Source organism: Cibotium barometz, chromosome 18 (genome assembly GCF_041138505.1).
Source record: "Cibotium barometz isolate CiBa-2024 chromosome 18, ASM4113850v1, whole genome shotgun sequence".
Lineage (NCBI taxonomy): Eukaryota > Viridiplantae > Streptophyta > Polypodiopsida > Cyatheales > Cibotiaceae > Cibotium > Cibotium barometz.
The window spans coordinates 35,705,387-35,732,709 of record NC_141063.1 but is presented as its reverse complement, the minus strand read 5'-3'; the positions used below and the strand labels follow the sequence as shown (position 1 = coordinate 35,732,709).

General features: G+C 44.1%; 1 pseudogene; it reads right to left on the bottom strand.

Annotated features, from left to right (window-relative positions):
- Nucleotides 1-1,149: 1,149 nt before the first annotated feature.
- Nucleotides 1,150-25,421, bottom strand: LOC147629259 (UDP-glycosyltransferase 85A3-like; annotated as a pseudogene).
- Between the last annotated feature and the right edge of the window lie 1,902 nt (nucleotides 25,422-27,323).

The window sequence follows — 27,323 nt, the reverse complement described above, 5'->3', positions numbered from 1 at the left end:
CATCATACCATCTGTTCTGGGGCATAGTCCCAGGTCTCGCAGGCTCTCCTGAGTGTACACGATGTGGGAAGCTCTGTAATGCAGCCGTGTGTAGGAGTGATGCGAGCTGGGCTGTAATGGTATCCATAGATGCCAGGGGATCCATGAGTAGGAGCCCATCCTCTACTCTGCCAGTGTATATGTCTGCCATGTCATGTGTGAAGTAGATGGTAGTGTGTGGCGTCGGTATATGGGGGGCTGGTGATACTGGTGATCCGGCTAGTGAAAATGCCAAGTATGTATGATCTGCCCCAATAGGACGAGGTGGAATGGAGAATGAGGTGACAAGCTGTGATGCCTCCAAAGACCCCATAATGTAGTCTACCACCGTGCCTCCGGTCCGTGTATGACCCCCATGTGGGAAGCATGTCAGCCCTCCTGATCCCGGCCACTGTAGCATCCCGTTATAAATAACGAGACGATGCCTGGCTCCCAACTCTAGTAAGTGGTCCCCATAATGCCCTCTGTCTGGTCCAGTGTCCTCTGATGCCCGACTAGCCCCTATCTCCTCTGGATCCACAGGGTGGAGGATCTCCATGTCATCATAGTCATACACAGAGAGAGAGAGAGAGAGAGAGAGAGAGAGAGAGAGAGAGAGCCGCTTAACGTCAACTTTATTGATCTAGAGAGACCAATTGGCGGAGAGACTTGAACCCAGGTGGGTTCATGTCATCCTAAGGGCAATTCCACTAGCCATTTCTACCCCACAATGGGCAATTCCACTAGCCATTTCTACCCCACAATGGGTGGCAGAAAGGTAGTGAGAATGTCCTCTTTTACACACACACCCTCGGAGACGGAGTCGCCTTAACATCAAGAGAGAGAGAGAGAGAGAGAGAGAGAGAGAGAGAGAGAGAGAGAGAGAGATATGTGCTTGGGGTGAATTTAAAAACTTATCGAGACTGTTACGTATGGGCAAAGATCGTGCATTAGAATTTTATTAAGATATCTACGTTGTTTATCTTAATAATAAATTTTTATTAAGACTTGTTCACGTATGCAGTAAGAGGCTTCTTAAAACCTTGCTTGGTTTGTGGATAAGTTGAGTTAAAACCTCCCTTGATATGTGGATAAGCTTACATTTGTCACCTTCAACCCTTAATCTCTCTCTCTCACACACACACAGTAGAAGGTCACAATTTAACTTAGAAGACTCTAGGTGCAAAAATGCTACAATAAGCCTTGTATGGTTTGTAGACAAGTTGGGTTCAAACACCGAATAAGCTTGGATACCTGTTCATCATCATCTTCAACCTTGCTTGAGAGTGTACTTTAAACTCTGCTTGCTTTGTGGATGAGCTCAGTTTGTTGCCTCATCCAATTCACAAACCTGTCAAGGCTGTTATGAGAGGACCCTCCTTTCTTGGTTGCTCTGAGAGTGAGCTGCCTCATTTCTATAGATTTGGCCCTCACCAGTTTCCCTTCATGTCCCTCCATCATCCTTCTCACTTGGCCCTCTACCATGGCCCTCCCCACAAACCCTTTCCCTCCCTCATCCAGCTCCAACCCCACCCCCAACTTCCCCACCAGCCCTGCATTAATGAACTGGTCCACCATTTGTGGCCACACGAGCATCGGCACACCCATTGACATGGCCTAAATGGTTGAGTTCCATCCACAGTGGGTCAAAAACCCCCCCACTGCAATGTGGGACAACACCGGAAGCTAAGGGCTCCATGCCACTATTTTTACCCTGCCTTGGGTCCTCTCCAAGAAGCCGTCTGGCAAGGCACACCCCTTCTCGCCCACAAGATCCAGCCGTACCACCCATAGTATGGTTAGCTCACTGGCTTCCAACCCATAAGCAAGCTCATGAAGTTGCTCTTTGTTCAGTATGGCTATGCTGCCCACAGACACATATATGACAGAATGGGATTTTTGGGCATCTAGCCATTCCAAGCATTCATCCTCTTCCTTCCACAGGCTCGTCGTGATCCTGTTGTCCCTTGAACATTTTCTCTCTAGTATGGGACCCGCTGGGCATACTTTAGGGAAACCCGGGGGCATCTGTTCCTGTGTTGTGGGCTCCAGCTCATGCACAGAGTTGCAAAGGACCCACTCCGTTGCACCTCAATGTTTCGCTTGTTGGACTGGAATATTGCTTCATCATCCTCCTTGCTTCCTATCACCCATGTTGTATGTACATTTTTTTCCACAACGGCAATAGATGATGCTAAGTTGTGGCATGAACTCTTTGGTCACTTGATCTTTGGCAGTTTGCTACATTTGCATAAGCATGACCTGGTGTCTGAGTTGCCACATCTTGAAGCCCCTATCAAACATGTTTGTGAGGATTGTATTCTTGGAAAAATGCAACAACCATCATTTCCTAAAGATGGTTCAACTAGAACTGTCCAAAAATTACAACTTTTACACAATAATGTATGTGGTCTTGTCACATCACCATAGCCACCACCATAGCTCAAGAGGGCAAGGAGCTCTAGTCACCTCCCAACCGTAGAGGAATGTGGATAAGCGTCCACACTGTTAGGCTTATATAGTGGCGTGATTGCCCACACTAGCCTGGCCACCCATGGTCCTCTGACCCAGGTGCCTCACCCCTAAACCCTAGACACACTCACCACATGCACTCTGGTGTGTGGACTCTGTGTCCGATTGAGCTTTTCCACCACTATGATTGAGAACCTCATGCATGCCATCACAGGCTACATGACATTACCTCCCCCCCCTCTGAAGAGTTTTTGTCTGCAAAAACAAATTGGGAAAAGTTGTTAGTAAGCATATTTAGTTGTTCTTGCTTGAGACCTTTTCTAGTTTATCCTTTCACTTAACAAGTGTCTATCGATACATAATAAACCTCATGTTATGATCTCCCAAATTTTTAAGGCAAACTACTGCCCTAGTTTTTGCATGCCAGCAGTACAAAAGTTAGATGTTCTTGAGATCTCTCTGGGAACTCAAGTTTTTAGACTACGTTTCTAAGCATTTCTAGACTATGCTACTAGATATTTGTAGACTATGCTACCATGCTACGTTACCAACTTGTTGACTCTTCTCCTTGCATAGCTCTATGTCCATAAGATCTCGACTAGAGTCCATAAAACAATGTAAATGGAAAAAATCTAGTCATGAACAACAAAAAACAAATTCCAAAGGTAAGAGGTACTCCAATTCACTAGATTATTCATCTATACACAAGCATATTCTCTAGAACCTCGTTGGTTTTTCAATTTGACCACCATCAATCTACGGATTGTTGACCTCATTCTTAGAGTGATATTTAACCTTTGAAGATTTTTCTTCAAAGATGACTATCAAACTTTCTATCTCTACCCCAACACTATATCTGCCAAATAGGCCATATAGTTTGTAGAGATGCTTGATAAAGATCCTTTCAAACTCAAATGTTTTCACATCTTATTAGTTGATCAACTATTTACCTATTTACCCCTCCCTTTAAGAAGAGTTTTCATCCACGAAAACAATTGTAAAAACCATAAACAAGCGTTTGTGTGCAGAATATACAGTCCTCTATGCCTATACCTTCCCTAAGTAGTACGACTAGAGGAATAGGACACACGACACGTGCTTTCCTTAGGTACTACAACCAAGGAGACACGCACCACTACTGTAAGGTTCCCCCCTTCCACAAATAGGGGAAACACTTAAGATAGTCCACTAAGTCTTATCTTAGAGAAAATTTCCTACTCATTGACACCTTGACCATACAGAGATTCAAGGATACGATTCATAGGTAAGACCTAGTTCTATCCTGCAGGGGGAGCGTGGTCTTCTAAAATCAAATCACCCATAGGATAATTGATCACATAAATTGGGCAACTACAAGACTTGATTTCTAGAGGCAACGCTTTTTTCCTCATCCATGCAAGGCACAGCCGCTGGCCTAATCTTTTAGAATAGAGTTGCCCAAGAACTTATTTATCTAGCATAGGGCTTTCACTTAATCTGTTGGAAAGCTACCCGACTAATCGGGTCCACCCGTCAGTAGGATGGTGCTGTCGGAGCATTCCATCCTCCCACTTTCCACCCTACTCACGCGTCAATTTGTTTTCTAATTAATCCTACCACACAGTTTGACATAAATAAACATGTTCCTTAATTAAGACCCTTTTCACAAGGTTTGTTATTCTACAATACAATCAAATCAAAGACAAGATGTAATTATATAAAAACAAAGTTTAAACATGAATCAATTTCATACAAGCCAAACTGGCTCTCTTATTCTTTTCCTTTATACCGCCGATGATCTAGAATTCGGCCTTCCAGCCTCCACATGCTGGGCAAAACCCTACGGGACCATACACCTCATCGTCGGCCGGCTGGCGAGGACTCAAGCCGGCCTGTCGCCCTCTCAGGCTCCATCGCTCGATCCTCCCGCCCCTCAGAGGGATATTTGTGCACTAGGGTGGGCTAATTTACCACACTAGCCTGGGCCCTCAGAACTAGGCAGCATCACAATCACTCACCTCAATCGGCGAACCTCATTCTCCCAATGGTATGAGGGATACCATGGGCCAACTCCGAGCCTTACTAACATCTCCGCCGTCCCGCTATACAAGCACAAGAACGGGGCAGCATCAAGGCAGGGAGAGTTGTACCTGTACCTTAATTTAATCAAGATAACAATCTATTTACTCACTAAACCATAGGACTAGAATCCATGTTACCTTCTTAAGAAAACAATCCTTTTCTCACACAGATTTTAGCATTTTAACTTGAGATTGCGATAAGACATTCTTTATTAAGGCATATGCTGTTGTTTAAAAGAATACAAACTTTAAATGGTAGATCAATCAAATAGATCACTGTAACAATCAATAGAGAAGCCGGGGCCATACCTCAACCCTTAAGAATGATATATAATTAAAAAACAAAATATGTATATACCTCATAGAAATTTATCGTTTATCATTGCCTTTGCTCGTTATTAACAAGAGCTTTAGAATATAGAGTCTTCTAATACCTCCTCTTATGATTGAAATCATCCAATCATCTCCAAGCTTTATCTCCTCTTACTCATACTATAACTCTTCTCTCTTTCTAAGATCTATGGCAAAATAGCCTTCTCTTACAGAGCTACGGCATACTATTCTTTCTCTAAAAGAAAAGCTATGGAGTTTTGGTCTCTTCCTCCGAAAGACTATAGCAATCTAAGCTTCTTTTTTGAGATATTAGATAAGAATAAAGGGATATATGCATCTCAAACTCTAGGATTACCTTGAGGTTACTTGCTGCCTTCTCACAGTTTTCTCTGTGTAGAGACCCTGACAGAAACAGCAAACTGTTTCAACCATAACTCTCTGATGAAAACTCAGAATATAGTCGTATAACCAGTCAAAAGAACACATCTGGTCTACAAGCCAACGCGAGCAGAATAGGCAAAAACGTGTATATATAGCCACAAACGCGTCATCTTTGGAAAGACTAGCAATCTAAGCTTCTTTTCTGAGATATTAGATAAGATTAAAGGGATATATGCATCTCAAACTCTAGGATTACCTTAAGGCTACTTGCTGCCTTCTCACAGTTTTCTCTGTGTAGAGACCCTGACAGAAACAGCAAACTGTTTCAACCATAACTCTCTGATGAAAACTCAGAATATAGTCGTATAACCAGTCAAAAGAACACATCTGGTCTACAAGCCAACGCGAGCAGAATAGGCAAAAACGTGTATATATAGCCACAAACGCGTCATCTTTGGAAACACGTTGTTTTTTCACATTTTTAGTATGCATGGACTCTAAATGTGTAAAAGTACTCTAAATATGATCTCTTATCACCTAAAATCGAAATTCTATTTTTGGGGATACTTATCTCTTAATAGAACTATTCTTATGTTCTTATTTCTTTTAGGATTTTTGGAGCTAATATTTTTATTCTAACACTTTTCTAATGTTTCTAGCCTTATTGTCTCACTCTTTCTAATTGCACTCTCTTTTCTTATTAAAATCTATATTAAAAGAGACACATACATACATGGCTTGGGAGGGATCTTACAACTACTAGTATTCTATCACAGAAGCACTAAAGCATTAGAACTATGAAATGTATGTCAATAAAACACATTCACAATCGAGGCCTTGAATGATAGATTTCCCTTACAAGTTTTAAAATCCTTAATAACTTTATTGAATGTACTCCGACATTGAAGTGTTTAGTAAATTATACTATATACAGTCTAATGAAAGGTACACTTCTCAAAATTCTTGGTCACTCTTCTAAAACTACTATGAGCTCTTAGTTCTTTCAAGAGTTAGTCACACATCTTAAAACAAAGATGATGACAACATAGCCATTGTCTATGGTGTCTATGCACTAATAGAAAATGTCTACCACTCTGGCTTCTTGGCAATACATATGCATATGTCTACATCCAACCACGTCTCTACGGACATGCATAAGGGCTATGTATGCTCACATATAAACATTATTAGCACCATCCATACACACCTCTACGAGTGGGACCTCCTTGGACACCTCTTAAGTCTACAAACCAATTGTAAATCACTCTCAACCATAGATAAGAAGCTATAAATCATTTTCAACCATGAAGAATGGTTTACAAGAAATGAATAAGAAGATCTTTCAGGTTTAACCAAGTTGTTTAACATATGCTATGATATTGTTCAGAAACATGGACCAAGGCTAGGCTTAAGCTAAGGTGGATTAAAGCAAATGCTAAACATGATTAAGATAACATGAATAAGAGTAATGAATAACTAAAAAGAGATGAAGAAGAAATGCAACCAAATGGGCTTACTTGATATTACTTGAGATGAATTGATTGTGTTTACATTGCTTGAAGGTGCCCCTTTTATATGAGATGGCTACTAAGTTTCTTGAGAGCTCATGTGGGATAAATTAGCTTTGATGATGTGACAACTTGCTAGATGACCTTGTACCTTACTCACTCCCAGCCTCTTCCTTGTGCTCTTTGGCACCATATTTCTCAACAGATATGTGGTTCAAATATGCTTCCAATACACCTGACATTGATAGACAAATAACCAAATATCTCTACCTCGAGATTGCTATATCAAAAACACCAATCATACAATTCGTGTGCACCATTAACTTTCTTTCCTACTCATTACAGTGGCAATGTACTACTTACTCGTAGGGTGGCAATATACTACCAAAATGTAATCGAGCAAACAAGGAGTAATGGGATTTGATAAATGTACTACCAACACAAATTTGTACAAGAGAATCCTCTTATGACTTTTGGTAAAGTTGGACTTCGCCACTTAGCTCATCTATCTTAAATACCAATTTTTTTCAATTTGTTTGAGTAACTACGTACTCTTTACAAGTAACTCCATACTTGTGGATACACCATTCCTGAGTTGGAATATCCACAGAGCCATCTTTAATAAGACGCTCAAGCAACTTTTTGTGGAGTGCACATCTAGATTGACTTAAAACCTTTGGCACTACGACACAAAGTATGGGCCATTCTAGCACCCAATTGTTGTTGATTCAAAGAAATTTACTAAACAACTATGTCAATCTCTAAACTTTCCGGTTAGCATTTAACCATGAGTCCTACTAGGTTTTGATAGTAGCCTTAGACTTCAACTTTGAGTGTGAATATAAATAGCAAAGTCCCTAAAGAAGTATCTCAAAACTTTGTGGTACCACCTCATGGAAATATACCATGCCTGAGCATAGTGCGAAAAAAATTTCACACATACTCAACTACACATTAAACACTCTTGCCAATTTGGTTTACCACCAAATTGACAAGATTAGGGCATTATCTAGAATAACAAGCATTTAAGGTTTGTGACTTTCCATAAAATTTGAGCTCGTTTTGGCAAGTCAACACCTATATCGGTTAGATAAATCTACCACTTTCTTCTGATAGATTTATCACCCCCATTTGACACAACGTCAAGCAGGCTCGAAGGGTCCAACCCTAAGCATTCCATCTCAGTACATAACCCAAGAGATTCGTCTGATTGCTCTAGATTAGCACTCACTCTTCTTCTCTTAAAAACCTCAACTAATCACTCCGAATTAGCACACCTTTCTAACAAGAAAGGCGATGATTGCTGAAAAGTGCACGCGCATACAACAATACATACCATACCAAACTATTAAAAAATGATCATAATAATTGCTAGGAATTATGTACTAGCATCAAGATCAGGATTTGTATAATCACTCCAAACGAAATGCCAAATCTAGTGTAGTTTTCCTCTAATCTCTTCGAATTAGCTTCAAACCTTGAGCTTACTTCTAAACCACCATGTTCAGTCCTAAACTCACCAAACATGTTAGAATACTCTATTAAGCTCTCTGGCTTAGAATTCTTTCTAAAAAACATAGTCATGGTTTATAAAACTATGTTGGATTCAATGACAATAAATAACCATGCTTGTTTGGAGTGAATCACTTCTCACTTTAACCAGGTGTAGTACCCCCATCACATACTGGTAATAATGATCCACTCATTTCCCAATGCGTTGTAACTGGTAGGTTCTCCAAGGACATGAACTTGCAACACTAAATAGCCCAAGCAAACTAAGAATTTACTTGTTAATTTATGAAAGTCATTCCATACTTCCATAATTTAAATGATAGTAGCCAAAAATGTGCTAAAAAATGAACAACAGTGTTGGATATATATGAGATTACACTCCCTAAATTTTGTGGGATGTCCCCCACATAAGAATCATCCAACAATACTAGTCTCCCTGCTCACAAATGGTTCTATCAGCACTAGTACAAGATCATGGCTATGCTACCCAGAGCTTCTCTGAACTCTGTCGTTGGATTTCTTCCCAACAAAAGGCTATCAAATAAATCTCAAAGCTCAATCTGTCTAAACATTGGATCACAATAGAACAAGCATACACACACTTGATCACTATGGAACAAGTATACAACTAACCAAAGGGTCAGCCTCTGTGTACGAGCCTTAGTGTCCCATACCACCAAGACCACAATGACATTTATGAGCACTTGACGTCCCATACCATCAAGTGAGCATGAAGCTCACTTGTGACACACAAGTGGACTATTTTCCTCTCCTTGAGAAATAGCTACGAAATCTCAAGCATATGGATGACTTTGCATCCAAACCAAGGGTGTTTGCAACTAGACCAACTATGCAACATCATATATGGTGCACAAGTTTTCAAAGTTTAGCATAGCTATAATTTAAGAACCAAATCAAGTCCCATAGCATCGAATATTCAATCTAGAGTATTTGTGAGAACAATTTGATAAGGTCTCAATGGCCCACTATATAAACTGGTAATCAAGAAAATCCATGCACTGACAAAAGATGAAAGCCAAGAGATGAAACATAAAGAACCCGGGAGGAATGCTTCTCCCCTTTGCCATCGGGAACAATCACCAACCTGCCCTCACTGTAAATTGTGATCGTGGATTTGTCACCAATAAAGATGTGACATGTTTGCCTTCGAAGATCCTGTAACAACTCTCGAGACAAAGTCATGTGCTTGGAAGCACCATTGTCTAGAATCCACTCCTGAGTATCCCCAACGGTAAGACCAACCACCTCCCTGCTCCAAGAAGATGAAGCTCTAATGTCCATAATCTCCAAGTGCACAAAAGCTTGAATCTTTGCAGCTGCAGAGCTGAGGAGTCGGCACCTTTCTCGGTGCTCTGCTGAGGACATTTCCTCCAATAATGACCCTTCTGGCCACAATGGTTACAAGTCTGCTCGGCCTTCACAGCATCACGCTCTGAGTCGGGCTTCTTCTCAGAAGACTTCGCCGGTGAAGACTTCCCTTTGCCCTTCTTGTTGTTGTTGTTGTTACGACCTTTCGACAATTGGCCAGTCAAAGCCTCAAAACTTCCGCCCTGTGGAGGGTTCAAAAAACGCTCTTCCTGGTCCAATACCATCGGCACAAGCTCCTCCCATGTAATGGTGCTGAGCCTCTCACTGGTGATCAAAGAAGAACAGAAAGCTAAGTACTCAGGGGATAGATGAGACAGCTGTTAGAAGTCCTCTCCTGTCTATTTTTATACACCAGGGCCTTTGTTGTGGGTGGGCCCACCCTTATAAGGTGTTTTATCATTTTTCCTCGCCCCCGCATTTTTCCCCTATTTTTTTTCATTTTTCTATGGCTTGGGTGGCTTCCGTGTGTTGGCAGGAGGGCCTTTATGCTGGCCGACTGAACCTTCATGTACCCGACCACATTCTTGTTCTGGCCGACTCAGTTTAGCTGGCCGACTGGATGCTTTTGCTGGTCGTGGAGATTCACGATCAGTCGGCTGCCGGTAGCACAGGCCGACTAGTATATGGAGCCATATAAATAGGCCCCCAGTCCCCCCATTCCATTTTGTATCAACCCCGAGATCTTCTTGTGTGAAGGCCAATGGAGAGTTAGGGTTAGGGTTTAGAGATGCTGGAAACAGGCGTGGAGAGCAACAGAGAGAGAACACGACTTCAGTGTATTCAATTGATAAAAAATGTGAAGTACAATAGCCACATGATAAGTGACCTAAAGAGATGTGTTCACATGTCCGGCCATAAAATGTGCCGGGCGGACCAAAACACCTATAAACTGCTTATAAGTGAAACTAAGCTAAACTGGGGGGAAAAACCTCCACTAACTGAAGTAAAAAGTGCCCCAGTAATCTACTGATGATCACTAGCACTCCTCTGGGTGCATACACAACATAAAACCCAACAAACCCCCCTGGAGTGATATGTGATCACTGTACATCATCCACCAAAAGGAAACAAATTCAAAGCAGTGCGGAATGCTTCGAATTTCGGACGTGGTAATGCCTTGGTGAAGATGTCTGCCACATTCTGATCTGTAGGACAGTAGATCAGACTGATATCTCTTGCCTGGAGTCTCTCCCAAACAAAATGATAGTAAATTTCAATGTGTTTCGTGCGAGCATGAAACACAGGATTCCTGGCCACAGCAATGGCACTCTGACTATCAGTATAGATAGGTGTAGACTCCTCCACTGAAATATCCATATCTATCATGAGACGACGCAGCCAAACACACTCAACAGTAGTAGTGTAGGCTGCTCTGTACTCTGCCTCACAAGACGAAGTGGCCACTGTGGTCTGTTTCTTGCTTAGCCAAGAAATGCATGAAGAGCCAAGAAAGAAACAATGCCCACTAGTGGAATGTCTGGTATCAAAATCACCAGCCCAATCTGAATCACTGTAAGCGTATAACTATATGTCACCCCCCTCAGGATAAAGCAATCCAAGAGACAAGGTACCCTGTAAATAACGGAATACACGCTTCACAGCTTGCCAATGTGACAACCGCGGGCTGTGCATGAATCTACTCAACTGAGAGACTGCATACTGAATATCTGGCCTTGTATTACACAAGTAAATAAGGCACCCAACAGCCTGAGCATATGTAGTGGCATCAAAGGAAATACTGTCATCTTGTAGTGACAGTTTCATCCCAGGCTCCATAGGAGTACTAATAGGCTTGCAATCCTGAAATTTAAACTTCTCCAGAAGTTTAGCAACATACCGTGATTGCAACAACCCAATGCCTCTGTTATCCTGCACAAACTGTATGCCCAAATAGTAGTGTACAAGCCCCAAGTCAGACATGTCAAATGTCTGTTGCAGTATCTCTTTAAAAGCTGCAATTTTGTCATCATTTGATCCCATGAGCAAGAGATCATCCACATAAAGACTGATGACCAGCAGATCTGTCTCTTCTTTCTTTACATACAGAGTGGCTTCTGATGGACTGTTCACAAATCCCTGAGTGAGTAGGAAAGCATCTATTTTTGCATACCAAGCTCGTGGAGCTTGTTTCAAACCATACAAGGCCTTTTTCAGGCTGCATACTTTCCCCTCATGACCATGTTCTGCAAAACCCATGGGGTGATATACATAAACTTCCTCCTCGAGGTCCCCATGTAGAAATGCAGTCTTTATGTCCAACTGGTGAACAACCCAACCACGATGTGGAGCCAATGCAATGACACACCTAAGTGTCGACATACGGGATGTAGGAGCAAATGTCTCCTCATAATCAATGCCCCTTTTCTGTGCATAGCCCTTTGCAACTAGACAGGCTTTGTACCTGTCAATGGATCCATCTGCATGTCTTTTCAACTTATAGACCCACTTAATACCAATTGCTTTCTTGCCTTTGGGCAGATCAACCAAACCCATGTTTGATTCCTTTTAATAGAATCAAGCTCATCCTACATGGCTTTGTTCCAATGCACATTATCTCGTGCATCCACAAATAAGCAGGCTCATCATCATCCTGTAAACTGGCTGCCATAACCAGATTCAAATCCATGGTGTGCATGCTCATTGGTCCGTGTCTCCCTACGAGTACGACCAGCAAGAGGACCCTCTAAATGGCTGTCCTGTAATGTCCTCAAATACCATCTAGGTATGTGTCTATCCTGTGGTGCCTGCTGCCCCATATTTGGTTCAGCTTCTGGCTCAATTTGCTGCTGAATTTCTGCACCACCTTCATCATGTGCTGCTGTCTTGTACCCTCATGAGTTGGTTCACCAACTGTGGAATGAAACTCCATAGGTAGTAGACCTTCAAACACATCATTTTCAGCCTGATTTGCATCATAACCAGCCATGGATATTTCTGATTTTTCATCAAAAATCACATCCCGACTAGTGAATATCTTCCTGGATAGTGGGTCATATAACCGGTAGCCCTTGCTCTCATGGCTATACCCAACAAAAATGCATTTAGTGGCTTTATCATCCAACTTCCTCCTCAACTCTTTGGGTATGTGTGCATATGCAAGACACCCAAAGATACGAAAATGTGATACAGAAGGCTTATGGCCATGCCAAGCCTCAAAAGGAGTAATAGAAACCAATGCCTTTGTGGGACATCGATTCCAAATATGACAAGCACACATGACAGCTTCCATCCAAAAGATATGTGGTAGCCTTTTTGCCTTTAGCATACATCTGGCCATCTCCATGAGTGACCGATTCTTCCTTTCTGCAACCCCATTCTGCTGTGGAGTATAAGGAGTAGTATACTGATGTTTTATACCTCTACTCCCAAGAAAGGAATTCAGCATGTGTGACATATATTCCCCCCCTCGGTCAGAACGGAGAGTCTTGACCTTGCATCCTGACTCTGTCTCAGCAAGTGCTACAAAGGCCAAAAATGCATCATATACCTGTGATTTCTGTGTCAAAGGATAGACCCAGCATATACGAGAGAAGTCATCAATAAATGTTGCAAAATAGAAGCAACCACCTAATGACTTCGTCTGAATGGGACCACAAAGATCACTGTGTATAAGCTGCAACTTTGCAGTTGCTCTTAGAGCCTGATCACGTGCGAAGGAAAACCTATGCATTTTTTCTAAAATACATCCTTCACAAATGTGATCTGGAGGCTTCTCCATGAGAGGTAGATCTGTAAACATGTTATGTCGCTGCATAAGCACAAGACTACCAAAATTTACATGCCCCATGCGAGCATGCCATAACTCCGCATCAACCATAGCTGGAGTAAGAGTGAATGCATTATAAGCAGACTGATCCACTCGCTGAAATGCATCCAACTGATAAAGTCCATGACATAATGTACCAATAAGCATCAAGGTCAAGGCATTAGCTTTGTCTCTGACCATGCATTTATCATCATCAAAGTGGACTTGCATACCGCAATGTGCTAAAGAAGAAATGGACAACAAATTCTTCTTTATCCCTGGTACATATAAGGCATCTGTAAGGCGGAGAATGGAGCCATCAATGGCTGTGAGCTGAATCTCCCCAATGCCACGAACTGGATATGAAGCATTGTTGGCACACTGAACAGTTTTGCCAACAGGGGCAGGGCCAACATGACTAAACAAATCCCTGCGAGATGTGATATGCTTTGAGGTACCACTATCAAAATACCAAGTACATACATGCTATGTCATACTGAGTGCCTGTGAAGACCAAGAGGCATCATAGCTGCATGTATAAAAACAGTAATCCCTGTCCTCAACAAAAGAAGCAGTCTCTGGAGGAGCTTTAGAAGTATCATTAACAGACATCCCAGCTTCCTTTGCCTTCTCTTTGGCAATCCTCTTTCTACATTCAGTGATGTAGTGACCTGGCTTCTTACAGTAATGACATTTCCCTTTTTTCTTGGGCTGTCCATCACCTTTCTTGGTATCCTGAGAAGAACCACCATCACCTGAACTCTCATTTGAACTCTTTGGCTGAGTTTTTCCTTTCCCCTTTAGACCTGTAGTAAATGCTTGTTCAGCACTTGTGTTCATATTCATATTCTTCCTCATTTGCTCTTCTTGTAGCAAGAGAGTAACAAGTTCCTAATACTTAAGGGGTTCAACAGCATTCCTCATGCTGAGGTTCAAAGAGGTATGAAAAGCCAAGTAAGATCTTGGCAAAGAGTGCAAGATGGTGGACACAAGCTGTGTCTCAGGAATAATCTCATCCACATTGATGAGTTGCTCTCTCAAATCCTCCACCTTGTTTAAGTGGCTAGACATATCATCTCCTTCATTCATTTTCTGATTTTCCAGCTCTCTTTTCAAGAATGAGATCCGAGCCTCATTACGAGCAGCATACATCTGCTCCAAAGTCACCCATGCATTCTGTGAAGAGCCAGCTGAACGAATATGAGGTATAATAGACCTCTGTACTGACAATGCAATGAGTGACAAAGCTTGTGCATCCCTGGCATCCCATGTCTTTTGAGCATTTGTTCTTTGAACAGGCAATGGCTGCCCTGGAGCCTGTACCTGTTGTCCTCGTCCACGAGCACCCCCTTGGGGAGGAGTCTCTGGAGCCAATGGACCTGGACGTGGTTCATCACCACTAACAAAATCCCAAAGACCTTTTGCCACAAGCACATTTTTCAGCATAAAACTCCACAAGGAGTAGTTCGTGCCATCCAATTTGTCTTCCTTAGACAAATATGTGAATACATCACTCTGCTGTTGATTTGCCATTATGCCTATGCACAATGTTGTACCTGTGTATCAAAAAACCCAATAGCAAGAACCCTGAAAACAACTGTACTCCACTGAATACAGTTCACCCAAATATGCCTGCACTCTCAATCCTCTGAATGTGCAGCTCAATGCACCAATGACTGAGTAGAGCAGCAAAAATGGCGTGTACACAAAGCCAAAATGCCCCAAAAATGCCCAAATTTACTGCACCCAAAACTGTGCAAAAAGCCTGTAGACTTCTTTGCTAGAAAGTCTGCCTGTAGTGCCCTGTAGATTTTCACAAGGAAAATAGAATTGCCCAAAAAACAAAATTTATATTGCTTACCACAAGTTGACTGAGCAGGTTGTGGTACATATGCAGGTACAGTCCACCAAAAGAACAAGTACAGTTGACTGTACTGTGCAGGTACAATCGACTTGTACTGTACAGAACTGAAGGCAACTGCAAGCTGATACTGTGCTGGTACTGACAAGGCGGCGCTGAGTGGTACGGAAGGAAGGCGGCGCTGACAGGTACTGAAGTTGCAGTACGGCTGCGCTTGCAGGAAGGCAGGTACAGTACGAGGGGCTCTGACAGATGCAGTCGACGTTGACAGCTGACTAGTGCAATCGGCGCTGACAGGTGCTGTACGGGCTGGTACAGTACAATACCAGTGGAAGGCGGCGCTGACAGGAACTGAAGCTACAGTACGGCGGCGAACAGTATACGGGTACTGTAGACGACGCACAGTGTACGGGCAGATATACAGATAGTGCAGTACGGACAGTAACAGAAGGCGGCTCTGTACAAGCTGGGCAATGGCAGGCCAACACAGCTCTGATACCAAATGAAGGCCAATGGAGAGTTAGGATTAGGGTTTAGAGATGTTGCAAACAGGCGTGGAGAGCAACAGAGAGAGAACACGACTTCAGTGTATTCAATTGATAAAAAATGTGAAGTACAATAGCCACATGATAAGTGACCTAAAGAGATGTGTTCACATGTCCGGCCATAAAATGTGTCGGGTGGACCAAAACACCTATAAACTGCTTATAAGTGAAACTAAGCTAAACTGGGGAAAAAACCTCCACTAACTGAAGTAAAAAGTGCCCCAGTAATTTACTGATGATCACTAGCACTCCTCTGGGTGCATACACAGCATAAAACCCAACATTGTGTATATAGAGCAGAGTTACACGCCTCTATTGTTGAGATATCGAGCTCGTCTAGTGAGGCGGTGGACACTGATGATCCGCCTGGGGGATAGGCCCCACACTTACACCACTGGCATGGTTAGTGAGATCTTGGGTGATATGCGGCTAGTGGGATGACAGGCTGTGTGACAGCCATTCTAGAGACTGGCATAGTTATAGCGCCAGCTCATTTAGTTAGGTTCACACTATAGAGAACCCTTGTATGTATTTGGTTGAGTACCTTTTATATTGTGTGTACTCTTATCTTGTATATGGTGTGTTGAGTGTTGAGTGAAGAAGAAGAAGATTTTCAGCCTCTCACCTTGTGTGTGTGTGCTTGCAAGAGCTCAAGCTCTCTTCCCCCCTGCATCTTTTCATGGTATCAGAGCCTAGTTCGTGCTAAGGGCTGAGCTGCAAGCAAGAGAACCACGGGAAGCGGTACGAGGGTAAGAGCTTCAACTACTCTTTCTTATTTGTGTTGGTGACTACACCCTTGTAAAGAGCTCTACAGGAGGCACCGGCACAAACGATCTCTGATTGAGGAGCTTTCTTCGCGGGAGTAAAGCTATAGGGCAACTATACTGTGCTATAGGACAACTATATTGTCCTATCGGACAATATGTTCTTGGCCGAAAACGCGTTTCGGGCGCGTCTGGACCTCCGTTCTTCAGAAAGCAGGCGATTTCGAGCGCTGCGGGTAAGTCATCGATTCTCTGCAGATATCTGTTTTAAGAACTGCAGGAAGACAGATTGGCTGTGCAGACACAGTGTATGCTGCAAAGAGGTCAACAGTTGCCATTAGGTGTATGTATGCATTTTGAAGTCACTGGTTGTGACATTTGAGAGTACTACAGTACCGCTACAGAAAATACAGCAGTTTGTGCAGGACAAACCAGAGTGCTGTTTCTGGTAAATTTGTGTGTCTGGCAAGATGTCAAATGATGGCATAACCCAGATTGTGGCAAAGAAGCTTGATAAGAACAACTTCCATGCCTGGAGGTTCAGGTTGACGAATTTCCTGATGGAAAAGGGCTATTGGGACTACATAGAAGGTGAGCATGAAGAGGCACCGGAGATACTGGACATAAATCCGACTGCTGCAGATGTGAAAGAGTTTAAAGACTGGAACCAAGGAGCCAAAAAAGTTATGTATTGGCTCTCCATTAGTATACAGGACACCATGATTGGGCACATTCAGGATGCCAAGTCTCCCAAGGAGGCGTGGGACACCTTGGTAAAACTCTATGAAACAAATACCAAGGCACGCAAGATACAGTTGAAGAACGAACTTCATACTGTGGAGAAAAAGAGCATGTCTGTGAATGACTATGCATTGAAGATAAAGGGTATTGTGGAATCCCTTGCATCTATTGGTGTGTCAGTAGATGATGATGATAAGGTGGAAGTCTGTCTACGTGGTCTCGGGCCACAATACAAGGCGTTCAAGACGTCTATTCAGACTCGGAAAAATATTCCCAACTTTACAGATTTGGTGTCTATGCTGATTATAGAAGAGAAGAGCTTGGGTGAAGACCAACAGTCTTCACAAAACAAAAACAGTTCAGAGCAACAGGCTTTCTACACAAGTTCAGGAAGAGGACAAGGTAGAGAAGGCTGTGGACGCGGTCAAGGAGGTGGCCGAATAGGTAATCAAAATTATGGCCAGCACCAGCAGCAGCAACAGTCCCAGAATACACAACAACAACATCAACAACACACAGGTGGAAGAGGCAAATTCAGAGGCAGGGGGAGTCAAAGAGGACGTGGAAATTAACAAAGACAATATAATGATGCACGTGAATGCTTTTATTGTGGTAAGCTTAGACATGTACAGGCAGAATGTTAGGCTGACATGCAAAATGGGAAAGTGCAGCAGAACAACTATGCATCCTCAAGCAGAAATAATGAGAATAATGAAAGGTTATTTGTTATGCAGCATGTCGTGAATGCCATGTCTGAAAATGTTGAAGCAACACAAAAAGATGATGTATGGTATGTGGATTCAGGTGCTTCGAACCACATGACAAGTCATGGGAGTGGTTCAAGGAGATGAAAAACCTTGAAAGACCAGGTTTTGCGGAAACAGGGGATAACACTGCCCATCCAATTGTCCATGTTGGAGATGTGCCATTGTCTATGCAGGATGGCAAAGTGAAGTACCTTGCAGATGTACTTCACGTTCCGAACATGATTGAGCAAGGTTTACAGGTTCGGTTTAACCTTGATGGTTGGTATGTTGAAGACTTTAAAGACAAGTGCAGGTTGGCTGCAAAAGGCAACAGAGTGGACAGAATGTTTACGTTAAATGTAGACATGCCTGAAATGAGTGCTGCGATGTTTGCAAATGGTTCAGGAATTGTTGCAGACACAGACATTTGGCATAAAAGAATTGGACATGTGAATGTGCAGAGAATGAAGTCTATGCAGACTAAAGGAATTATGACAGGGGTGCCAAAATTTAAAGTGGAAGGTATGCTGAGAATATGTGAAGAATGCCAATTTGGAAAGCAAACAAAGCATGTATTTCCACGTAACAGATTTGTGAGCAGAAATGCACTAGATGTTGTGCATTCAGATGTATGGGGTCCTACGAAGACCATGTCTATGGGGGGCTGCAGGTATTATGTGACGTTCATTGATGACCACACAAGGAAAGTGTGGGTATATTTCATGAAGGAGACGAGTGAGATGTTCACTCACTTTCAGAATTTCAGAGTTTTGGTTGAAAAGCAAACAGGGAAATATGTAAAGTGCCTAAGGTCAGATGGAGGGGGAGAGTACTTCTCCAATGAGTTCTCTGAATTTTTGAAGAAGAATGGTATTCGGAGACAGTTTACATGCAGATACACTCCGTAGCAAAATGGAGTTGTTGAGCGGAAATACAGGCACATGGCTGAGATTGCGCGAGCATTGATGGAAGAGAAGAATATGCCGCATAGCTATTGGGCTGAGGTTGTTTCTACAGCAGTATACATCATGAACAGGACTCCAACTGCAGCCATACATGATGTAACTCCAAAGGAGAGGTTTACTGGCAGAAAACCTGATTTGTCTCATCTGAAAGTTTTTGGATGCATTGCATATGTGCATGTGCCAGACGAGCTGAGAACTAAGCTGGATCCAAAAGCTGAAAAATGTATGTTTATTGGATATTCCCTTGAGCAAAAGGGATACAGGTGTTATAACCCTGCTACACGTGAGTTGAGGGTAAGCAAGGATGTTGTCTTTGATGAGATGAGCAGCTGGTATGCTGCTAAAAAAGAAGCTATTGGGGCTGATGTGAGTGGAAGTGTGGTTGCACAGAATGCAAGTCAACCAATCACAGTCTTTGAGTGGACCAAGAGAGTCCTCATCTAGTGGGTCTGTTGATAGACCATGGAGTGGCAGGCTGCGTCATAATACCAATCCTGCAAATGTGATTAGTGCATCACATAAAGGAAAAGAGAAAGTGGTTGAGCCCCTTCGTATGCCTGACATTTCTGCAGGGCATTCTCATGTTGATGGAGAGTCTAGTGGCTCAGATATGAGCCTTGATGAGGAGCTTGGGATCCCAGCTATGAGAACACCTAGTGTAAAGAAGGCTATGGAAGCCATGAATGAAAAGCTGCGAAGATCTAGGAGAGTGAAAAACCCTGTGCAGAGGTTTACTTATGATGGTTATGTGGCACATCACTATGCATATATGGCAAAGGTTGTGCAGGTTGTAGAGCCCACATGCATTGATGAGGCTGTTGGAAATGTGTGTTGGGAGAAAGCTATGGATGAGGAGATGGATGCACTATATGGAAATGAAACTTGGGATTTAGTGCAATTGCCTGAAGCAACAAAGCCATTGGATGCAAGTGGGTGTACAAAGTAAAACATAACAGTGATGGAAGCATAAACATGTACAAGGCTAGATTGGTAGCCAAAGAGTATGCGCAGACATATGGCATTGATTATGAGGAAACTTTCAGCCCAGTTGCCAAGATGGCAACAGTGAGAGTTGTGATAGCAGTGGCTGCGTCAAAGCAATGGTCTTTACATCAGATGGATGTAAAGAATGCATTCTTGCATGGGGATTTGCAAGAAGAGGTGTATATGTTGCAACCACCTGGTTATAGGGATATGAGTCACCCCGAGCATGTTTACAGGTTGAAGAAAGCCTTGTATGGCTTAAAACAAGCACCAAGAGCATGGTCTGACAAGATTTCTGAATATCTTGTCACTATTGGCTTTCATGTAGCCAATGCAGATTTCTCACTGTATGTGAGACATGGTGATAGAGGGATTGTGCTGGTTGTCATCTATGTAGATGACTTGATCATTACGGGGGACCATGATGCAGAGATCTTTGATGTAAAGATCTTGCTTAGACAGAAGTTCGAGATGAAGGATCTGGGGGAGCTCAGATATTTCTTGGGCATTGAGGTGATTAGGTCACCACATGGTATTGGATTACTGCAGAGACAGTATGGCTTGGACATGTTGTCCAAGTATGGTATGACAGGCTGTAAGAGCCTATTTCCGTGCCATTAGATCAGAATGGCAAGTTGAGTGCAGATTCAGGAGAGATTTTGGAGGATCCTACTATGTATAGGCGCATAGTAGGAAGCTTGATCTATATGACGATCACCAGACCAGATTTGAGCTATGCTGTTGGGTTGGTGAGTCAGTTTATGCAGGTTCCACGGAAACCGCATTTGGATGCATTGAGACGCATACTGAGGTATATGAGGTCTACTTTGCATTGTGGACTATTTTATGAGACTGGGACAGAGATATGTGTACACGGGTACACAGATGCTGATTGGGCTGGTAGCATCTCAGATAGAAGATCTACCAGTGGCTTCAAGTTTTCTTTGGGGAGTGCTGCTGTGACTTGGAGCAGCAAGAAGCAGCCTACGGTTGCCCTATCCAGTACAGAGACCGAGTACAGAGGAGCTACTATGACACCATGTGAGGTAGCTTGGTTAAGAAAGCTACTTGCAGATTTGGGTCTATGAGTGGATAGACAAGTTGTCAAATTCTGTGACAACATTAGCAGTATACAATTGGCCAAGAACCCAGTTTTTCATGCTTGCACGAAGCATATAGAGGTCCACTACCATTTCGTTAGAGAGAAGGTCTTGGCAGGAGACCTTGATCTTGTTTATGTCAGCACACAGGATCAGGTAGCTGACATCTTCACCAAAGCATTGGGTACAGAGAAGCTCCGCAAATTCAGAGCTTCACTTGGTGTACATGAGATGGAGTTGAGCTCGAGGGGGAGTGTTGAGATATCGAGCTCGTCTAGTGAGGTGGTGGACATTGATGATCCGCCTGGGGGATAGGCCCCACACTTACACCAGTGGCATGGTTGGTGAGATCTTGGGTGATATGCGGCCAGTGGGATAACAAGCTGTGTGACAGCCATTCTAGAGACTGGCATAGTTATAGCACCAGCTCATTTAGTTGGGTTCACACTATAGAGAACCCTTGTATGTATTTGGTTGAGTACCTTTCATATTGTGTGTACTCTTATCTTGTATATGGTGTGTTGAGTGTTGAGTGAAGAAGAAGAAGATTTTCAGCCTCTTACCTTGTGTGTTCTCTATTAGGGTTTTGTAAGTGTGTGTGTGCTTGCAAGAGCTCAAGCTCTCTTCCCCCCTACATCTTTTCATCTATCTCTCACACTCTTGTGCTGTGATTTTCTAAACTGCGTTTTGCTCTTGTGTTCCCAGATCTGGTCATCATCTCCACTGCATATTCTGACATGGTATCAGAGCCTAGGCTCTAGATAGTTCTTGGGATTTGTGTGAGCAAGAGAGGGACTGTTGTGTGGCTGATTGGTGGACTGTACGAGACTGTTCGGGAAGAGGAGAAGCAAGAGGACGGCAGGCTGATTTGCTGGACTGCCACTTGCAAGTATTAGTTCTTCTTTGTTCCCACCCACCCACCCTTTTCAGAGTACATCCCCGCAATGGCAAATCTGTTTGAGATGGCCGAGAGGCATGTGAAGATCCCGACACTCCCCACGTTCCCGGTGGACCGTCAATTGGACGGGAGCAACTACGGCATATGGAAGGTTATGATGGAATCTGTTCTGGAGTCTTACGACCTCGCTGATTTCGTCGTTGTTAGTGTTCCACGGCCGGAAGTAGAGGAAGGGGAGTTACCGTCGATCCGAAAGGACCGGGAGGCTCAGACACAAATGTGGGATCGTGTCAATGCCAGGGTCCGTTCGTTTATCTTTCTCAACTACACACCGCAGGTAATCAATCATGTAAAGCATATGACGCTGGCTAGAGGTATATGGCAGCATTTGGCCTCTCTTTACAACAGGGTATCGCCCATGAAGAGGATTTCCTTGGAAGTACAGATGCGGGTTATGAGCCCTGCAAAGTCGGCGATGATGCGGGAGCATATTAACAAGCTGCAAGCTCTTCAGCAGGAAGTTCTTCAGGCTGGGAAGGAGATATCGTCAGAGGACATGGCCATAACGTTGCTGTCGCACTTGCCCTCTCCGTACTCATCATTTTACTCATCTTTGATTACCAGTGGGAGGCTCAGCACCACCACGTGGAAGGAGCTTGTGCCCATGGTCCTGGACCAGGAGGAACGACTCTCGAATCCTCCTCAGGGTGGAGGTTCGGAGGCCTTAATTGGCCAACGATCGAAAGGCCGTAACACGGGCAAAGGGAAGGCTTCGTCGGAGAAGTCTTCTAAGAAGAAGTCCGTTACTAACCGCGAGAAACTAAAGGCAGAGAGGACCTGTAATGATTGTGGCGAGAAAGGCCACTATTGGAGGCAGTGTCCCAAGCGGAAGACCGAGAAGGGTGAAGATTCCTCAGCAGCAATCATGAAGACTCCGGCTTTTGTGCACCTGGAGGTGGTGGACACCGATGTTTCATTTTCTTCAGGCAGGGAGGAGATTGGAGGACTCTCCGCAACGGATACTCGGGAGTGGATTCTAGACAATGGTGCTTCCAGGCACATGACTCCTTCTCGCTCCTGTTTACAAAATCTCTGTAGGTTTTCTGGTCACATTCTTACTGGGGATACATCCACTATCCCAGTTCACAGTGAGGGTAGGATGGAAATAGTTCTCGATGGCAGGGGGGAAGCATTCCTCCCAGGTGTTGTATGTTCCGTCACTTGGTTTTCATCTGTTGTCAGTGCATCAGGTTTGTAAGACTGGCGTACCGGTGGAGTTTGATAAGCATTTTGTTGCTCTCCGGGACAAAGCAACAGGCCAAGTGGTTTGGAAAGGCGGAGTGGAGAATGGAGTTTACAAGCTTTCAGCACTCTCTCTCCCAGGTCCTCAGGTTTGTGATGAGTGGCACTCTGGTACTGGCCACTTGTGTGTGGATACGTTGCAGGTGCAGGCTTTCCGGGACCAGATGGTGGATAGCTTGCCAGTAGATGGCAGCAGTTGGCAGGAACTCTCCAGTACTGATGTTGGTAGTTCTTGTGTTCGTCGGTCAGAGGAAACTGAACAAGTAACTTATGCTCTGATGTCTCGTAGTATTCAGGACAAAGAACCTCCTGTAGATGAGGATGTTCTTTCCACGCGGACCTTTCGGAAAGCCAAGCAGGTGGCAGTTGCTTACTTGTAGAAGGAGGTGCATACACCATGCTTTGTGGTTCCGGATTCAGAGGGGGTGGTTGACAAGTTTCAGAAGGCCTTGCGTGGTCTTCCGCAGGTTTCCAGGACTTGGTTTTGCACTGTAACAGGTGTTGATCCTTGTGAGCAGTGTGATGCCTCTTTGACTCAGAAGCAGAATGGTTCATTGATCTGGTTGATGGACACCAGATTGGACGGAAGCTTCCTGATGAGGCAGTTGAGCCCATGGTTGCAGATGACTCTTTGGGAGGCAGGATTGCGTTTCCTGTGGTTTCTGCGGCATGCGAAGGATCATGGACTCTTGTACACAGGAGGGGGATTGTTGGATGGAGTCCGACTCCACGGTTGGAGTGACTCAGTTTGGGGAGGAGATCATGACACGAGGAGATCTACTTCAGGCTCAGGAGCAGTTTTACGAAGCAGTAAGAGGCAGTCATCTTTCGCCTTGTCGAGGACAGAGGCAGAGTACCGGGCTGTTTGTGATGCTGCTTGTGAGGTGGTGAGGATGCAGAGGTTGCATTGCAGGATTGGGCTTCCACTGGAGGAACCCATGGTCATCCAGAGGCACTTTGTTCGTGAACAGATCGTTGCTGACGACATCTTGCTAGAGTTCTGTTCGACGGAGGACAGTACAGTGGACCTCTTCACGAAGTCACTATCTCAGGATTTGCTCAGGCGGCACCCCAGCTCCTTGTGGTTGGTTTTACAGCCAGGAGCTGAAAGGGGGTGTTAGAAGTCATCTCCTGTCTATTTTTATATACCAGGGCCTTTGTTGTGGGTGTGCCCGCCCTTATGAGGTGTTTTATCATTTTTCCTCACTCCCTGCATTTTTCCCATTTTTCTATGGCTTGGGTGGCTTTCGTGTGTTGGCAGGAGGGCCTTTATGCTGGCCGACTGAACCTTCATGTACCCGACCACATTCCTGTTCTGGCCGACTCAGTTTAGCTGGCCGATTGGATGCTTTTGCTGGTCGTGGAGATTCAAGACCAGTCGGCTGCCTGTAGCACAGGCCGACTGATATATGGGGCCATATAAATAGGCCCCCAGCTCCCCATTCCATTTTGTATCAACCCCGGGATCTTCTTGTGTATATAGAGCAGAGTTACACGCCTCTATCTCTCACACTCTTGTGCTGTGATTTTCTGCACTGCGTTTTGCTCTTGTGTTCCCAGATCTGGTCATCATCTCCGCTGTGTATTCTGACAACAGCAAGGTGCCTTTGATGATATCTCCTTCCCAGCCTGAAGAACCTCCTGCTGAAGAGCCTGGAGTTTGTTGATGTGCTCTCGCCTCTTTGAAGACTTTGTAGGATTCATCACTCGCATCTGCACTTCCAAGAAAATTCTCTTCATGGGCGATACCCTATTGTACAAAGAAGCCAATTGCTGCCAAATCCCTCGAGCCAGCGTCATGTGTTTGATGTGGTTGATCACTTGGGGTGTGCAATTAAGGAAGATGAAAGAATCCACACGGGCATTGACACGATCCCACAACTATGCCTGAGCCTCCTGCTCTTTCCTAGTGGATAGTGAAGGTTCCTCCTCCTCCAACTTTGGCCTTGGAACTCCAACTATGATGAAATCAGCCAAATCATATGACTCCAATATAGACTCCATCATTACCTTCCAGATGCCATGGTTGTTCCCGTTCAATTGTCGGTCCACCGGGAACGTCGGGAGGGTGGGGATCTTCACATGTTTCTCTACCATCTTGAGCAAATCTTCCGTCTCGGGGGTTTACTTGGTCTTGTGAAGCGAGGGTGGGTGGGAAAAAAAATGTGAAGAAGAGGCTGCAAATAAATGCAAGGTGACTATCCAACAATGATACCGCCTTCTACCTTCTTCTCCACATCCCGTACAGCCCAAAAATACTCCAATGAGCACCAAACACAGCAGTCCAGAATGCTCTCACTGTCTCTGAATCTTCAAGCCACCTGGGGCTCTGATACCATGTCAAAATGAGCAACAGAAATGAGACAAAGTACTGAGAGCAGAAAGTACAGAAATGCAAGAGAGGAGAAGGCTGTGTAAAACTCTGCTATATACACCTAAATCCGGTACAAGAACAAGTGGGGGGGCGAGGCCCACATATATATGGACTAGGGGCTGCTGGTCGGACAGTACAAAGCAGGCTGACAGCCCCTGGACAAGCCCACGACTGGATATTATCCAGTTGGCCAGCACAAGTGCAAGTCAGCCAACAACAGATCAAGCCCACGACTGGATAATATCCAGTTGGCCAGCACAAGTGCAAGTCAGCCAACAACAGATCAAGCCGGCCAGCAAATAATCAAGTCGGCCAGCAAAAAAAATGGGCCCCACCTGACCAGCCACACCAACAGGGTGACAGGGAAAAATAGCACCCCCACAACTCGGAAAAATGGACGATGGGAAAAATGGAAAAGATGCATACATGGGCGGGCACACCCACAACAATGGCCCTCACTGAGTAATATGGTACAGACAGGAGATGACTGCTAACAATAAAGTCCATGACAATACTTTCCATGAAAATACTGCTATCAACCTTATTGACTTGGCATTGTCGACAACCACGCACATATTGCTCCACAAAAATTCACATCTTTGACCGATAGAAATCTCTCTTGATCAAGTCCAATGTCCTTTGGACACCTGGACATTCGAAAAGCATTTTCTTCCTCGCATCCTGAGCATCTCAGATGCAAACCTTTCCACTTCGGAAGAGCAATCCATTCCAAATGGAATATTGGACTCCCTTTCCCATCCCAAAGTGAGTTTTCTAACTTTACCTAACCTGCATATTGGTTAGCGTTTGACTCACAAAAGCTATAGGTCGTTGCCCTTGGAACAAGGCCGCTCCTATGGCATAGTCACTACTAGCATCCATCTCAACCATAAATGGCTTACTTGGATCAACCATGTGCAACATAGGGGCCATGGTAACATGGTTCTCATCCAGTTCCTTTGTCCAAGCCAATCTGTATTTGATTGATTTATACAGAACCCCTTCCCTATCCCTTTCACAAACTGGATAGAGACAATGCCAAGGGGTCATCAGAGAGAGGGCTAGTGAGGGCCAGACATCCCCGACCCCGAGCATCCTGACCTTCTACCAATCAGCTGCAGATCCGACATTCTTCGACGATATGGAGTGCTCCCATCCCAGGCAAGAGATATTACTACAGCCCTCCGAGAAGGTGTCATCATTAGCTAAGTCTTGCTACACTATCTCCCGTTCATCCCCACATAGTAACATATTGTATCAGTCATCTGGCTCTCACAACATTGTTAGCTAGTTTCTTTTTTTCCAGTTTTTTCCATGAGTCAGTACTCTCATGGATTCAATGTTCCTCCCCATGACCAGCCCAACTGACATAGGCGTCAAAAACAACTTCTGCTCTAGATCCATCTTCCCTTAGCCCATATCCAGGCCTTCCAGGCCTTGTCAATGCCAATCACATAAAAAACGGCATTCACAAATACTCTTAACACACCAAGTCTTCGAAACAAAATTCAAACCATAGGAGGTGAGCATCTGTGCATAACCTTGAGCAAGAGGCATACCCATGATGCAGCACTTGTGAGGCTCTTTTACAAGTCAGAAAAAAAATCACCACAAATTTCAAAACA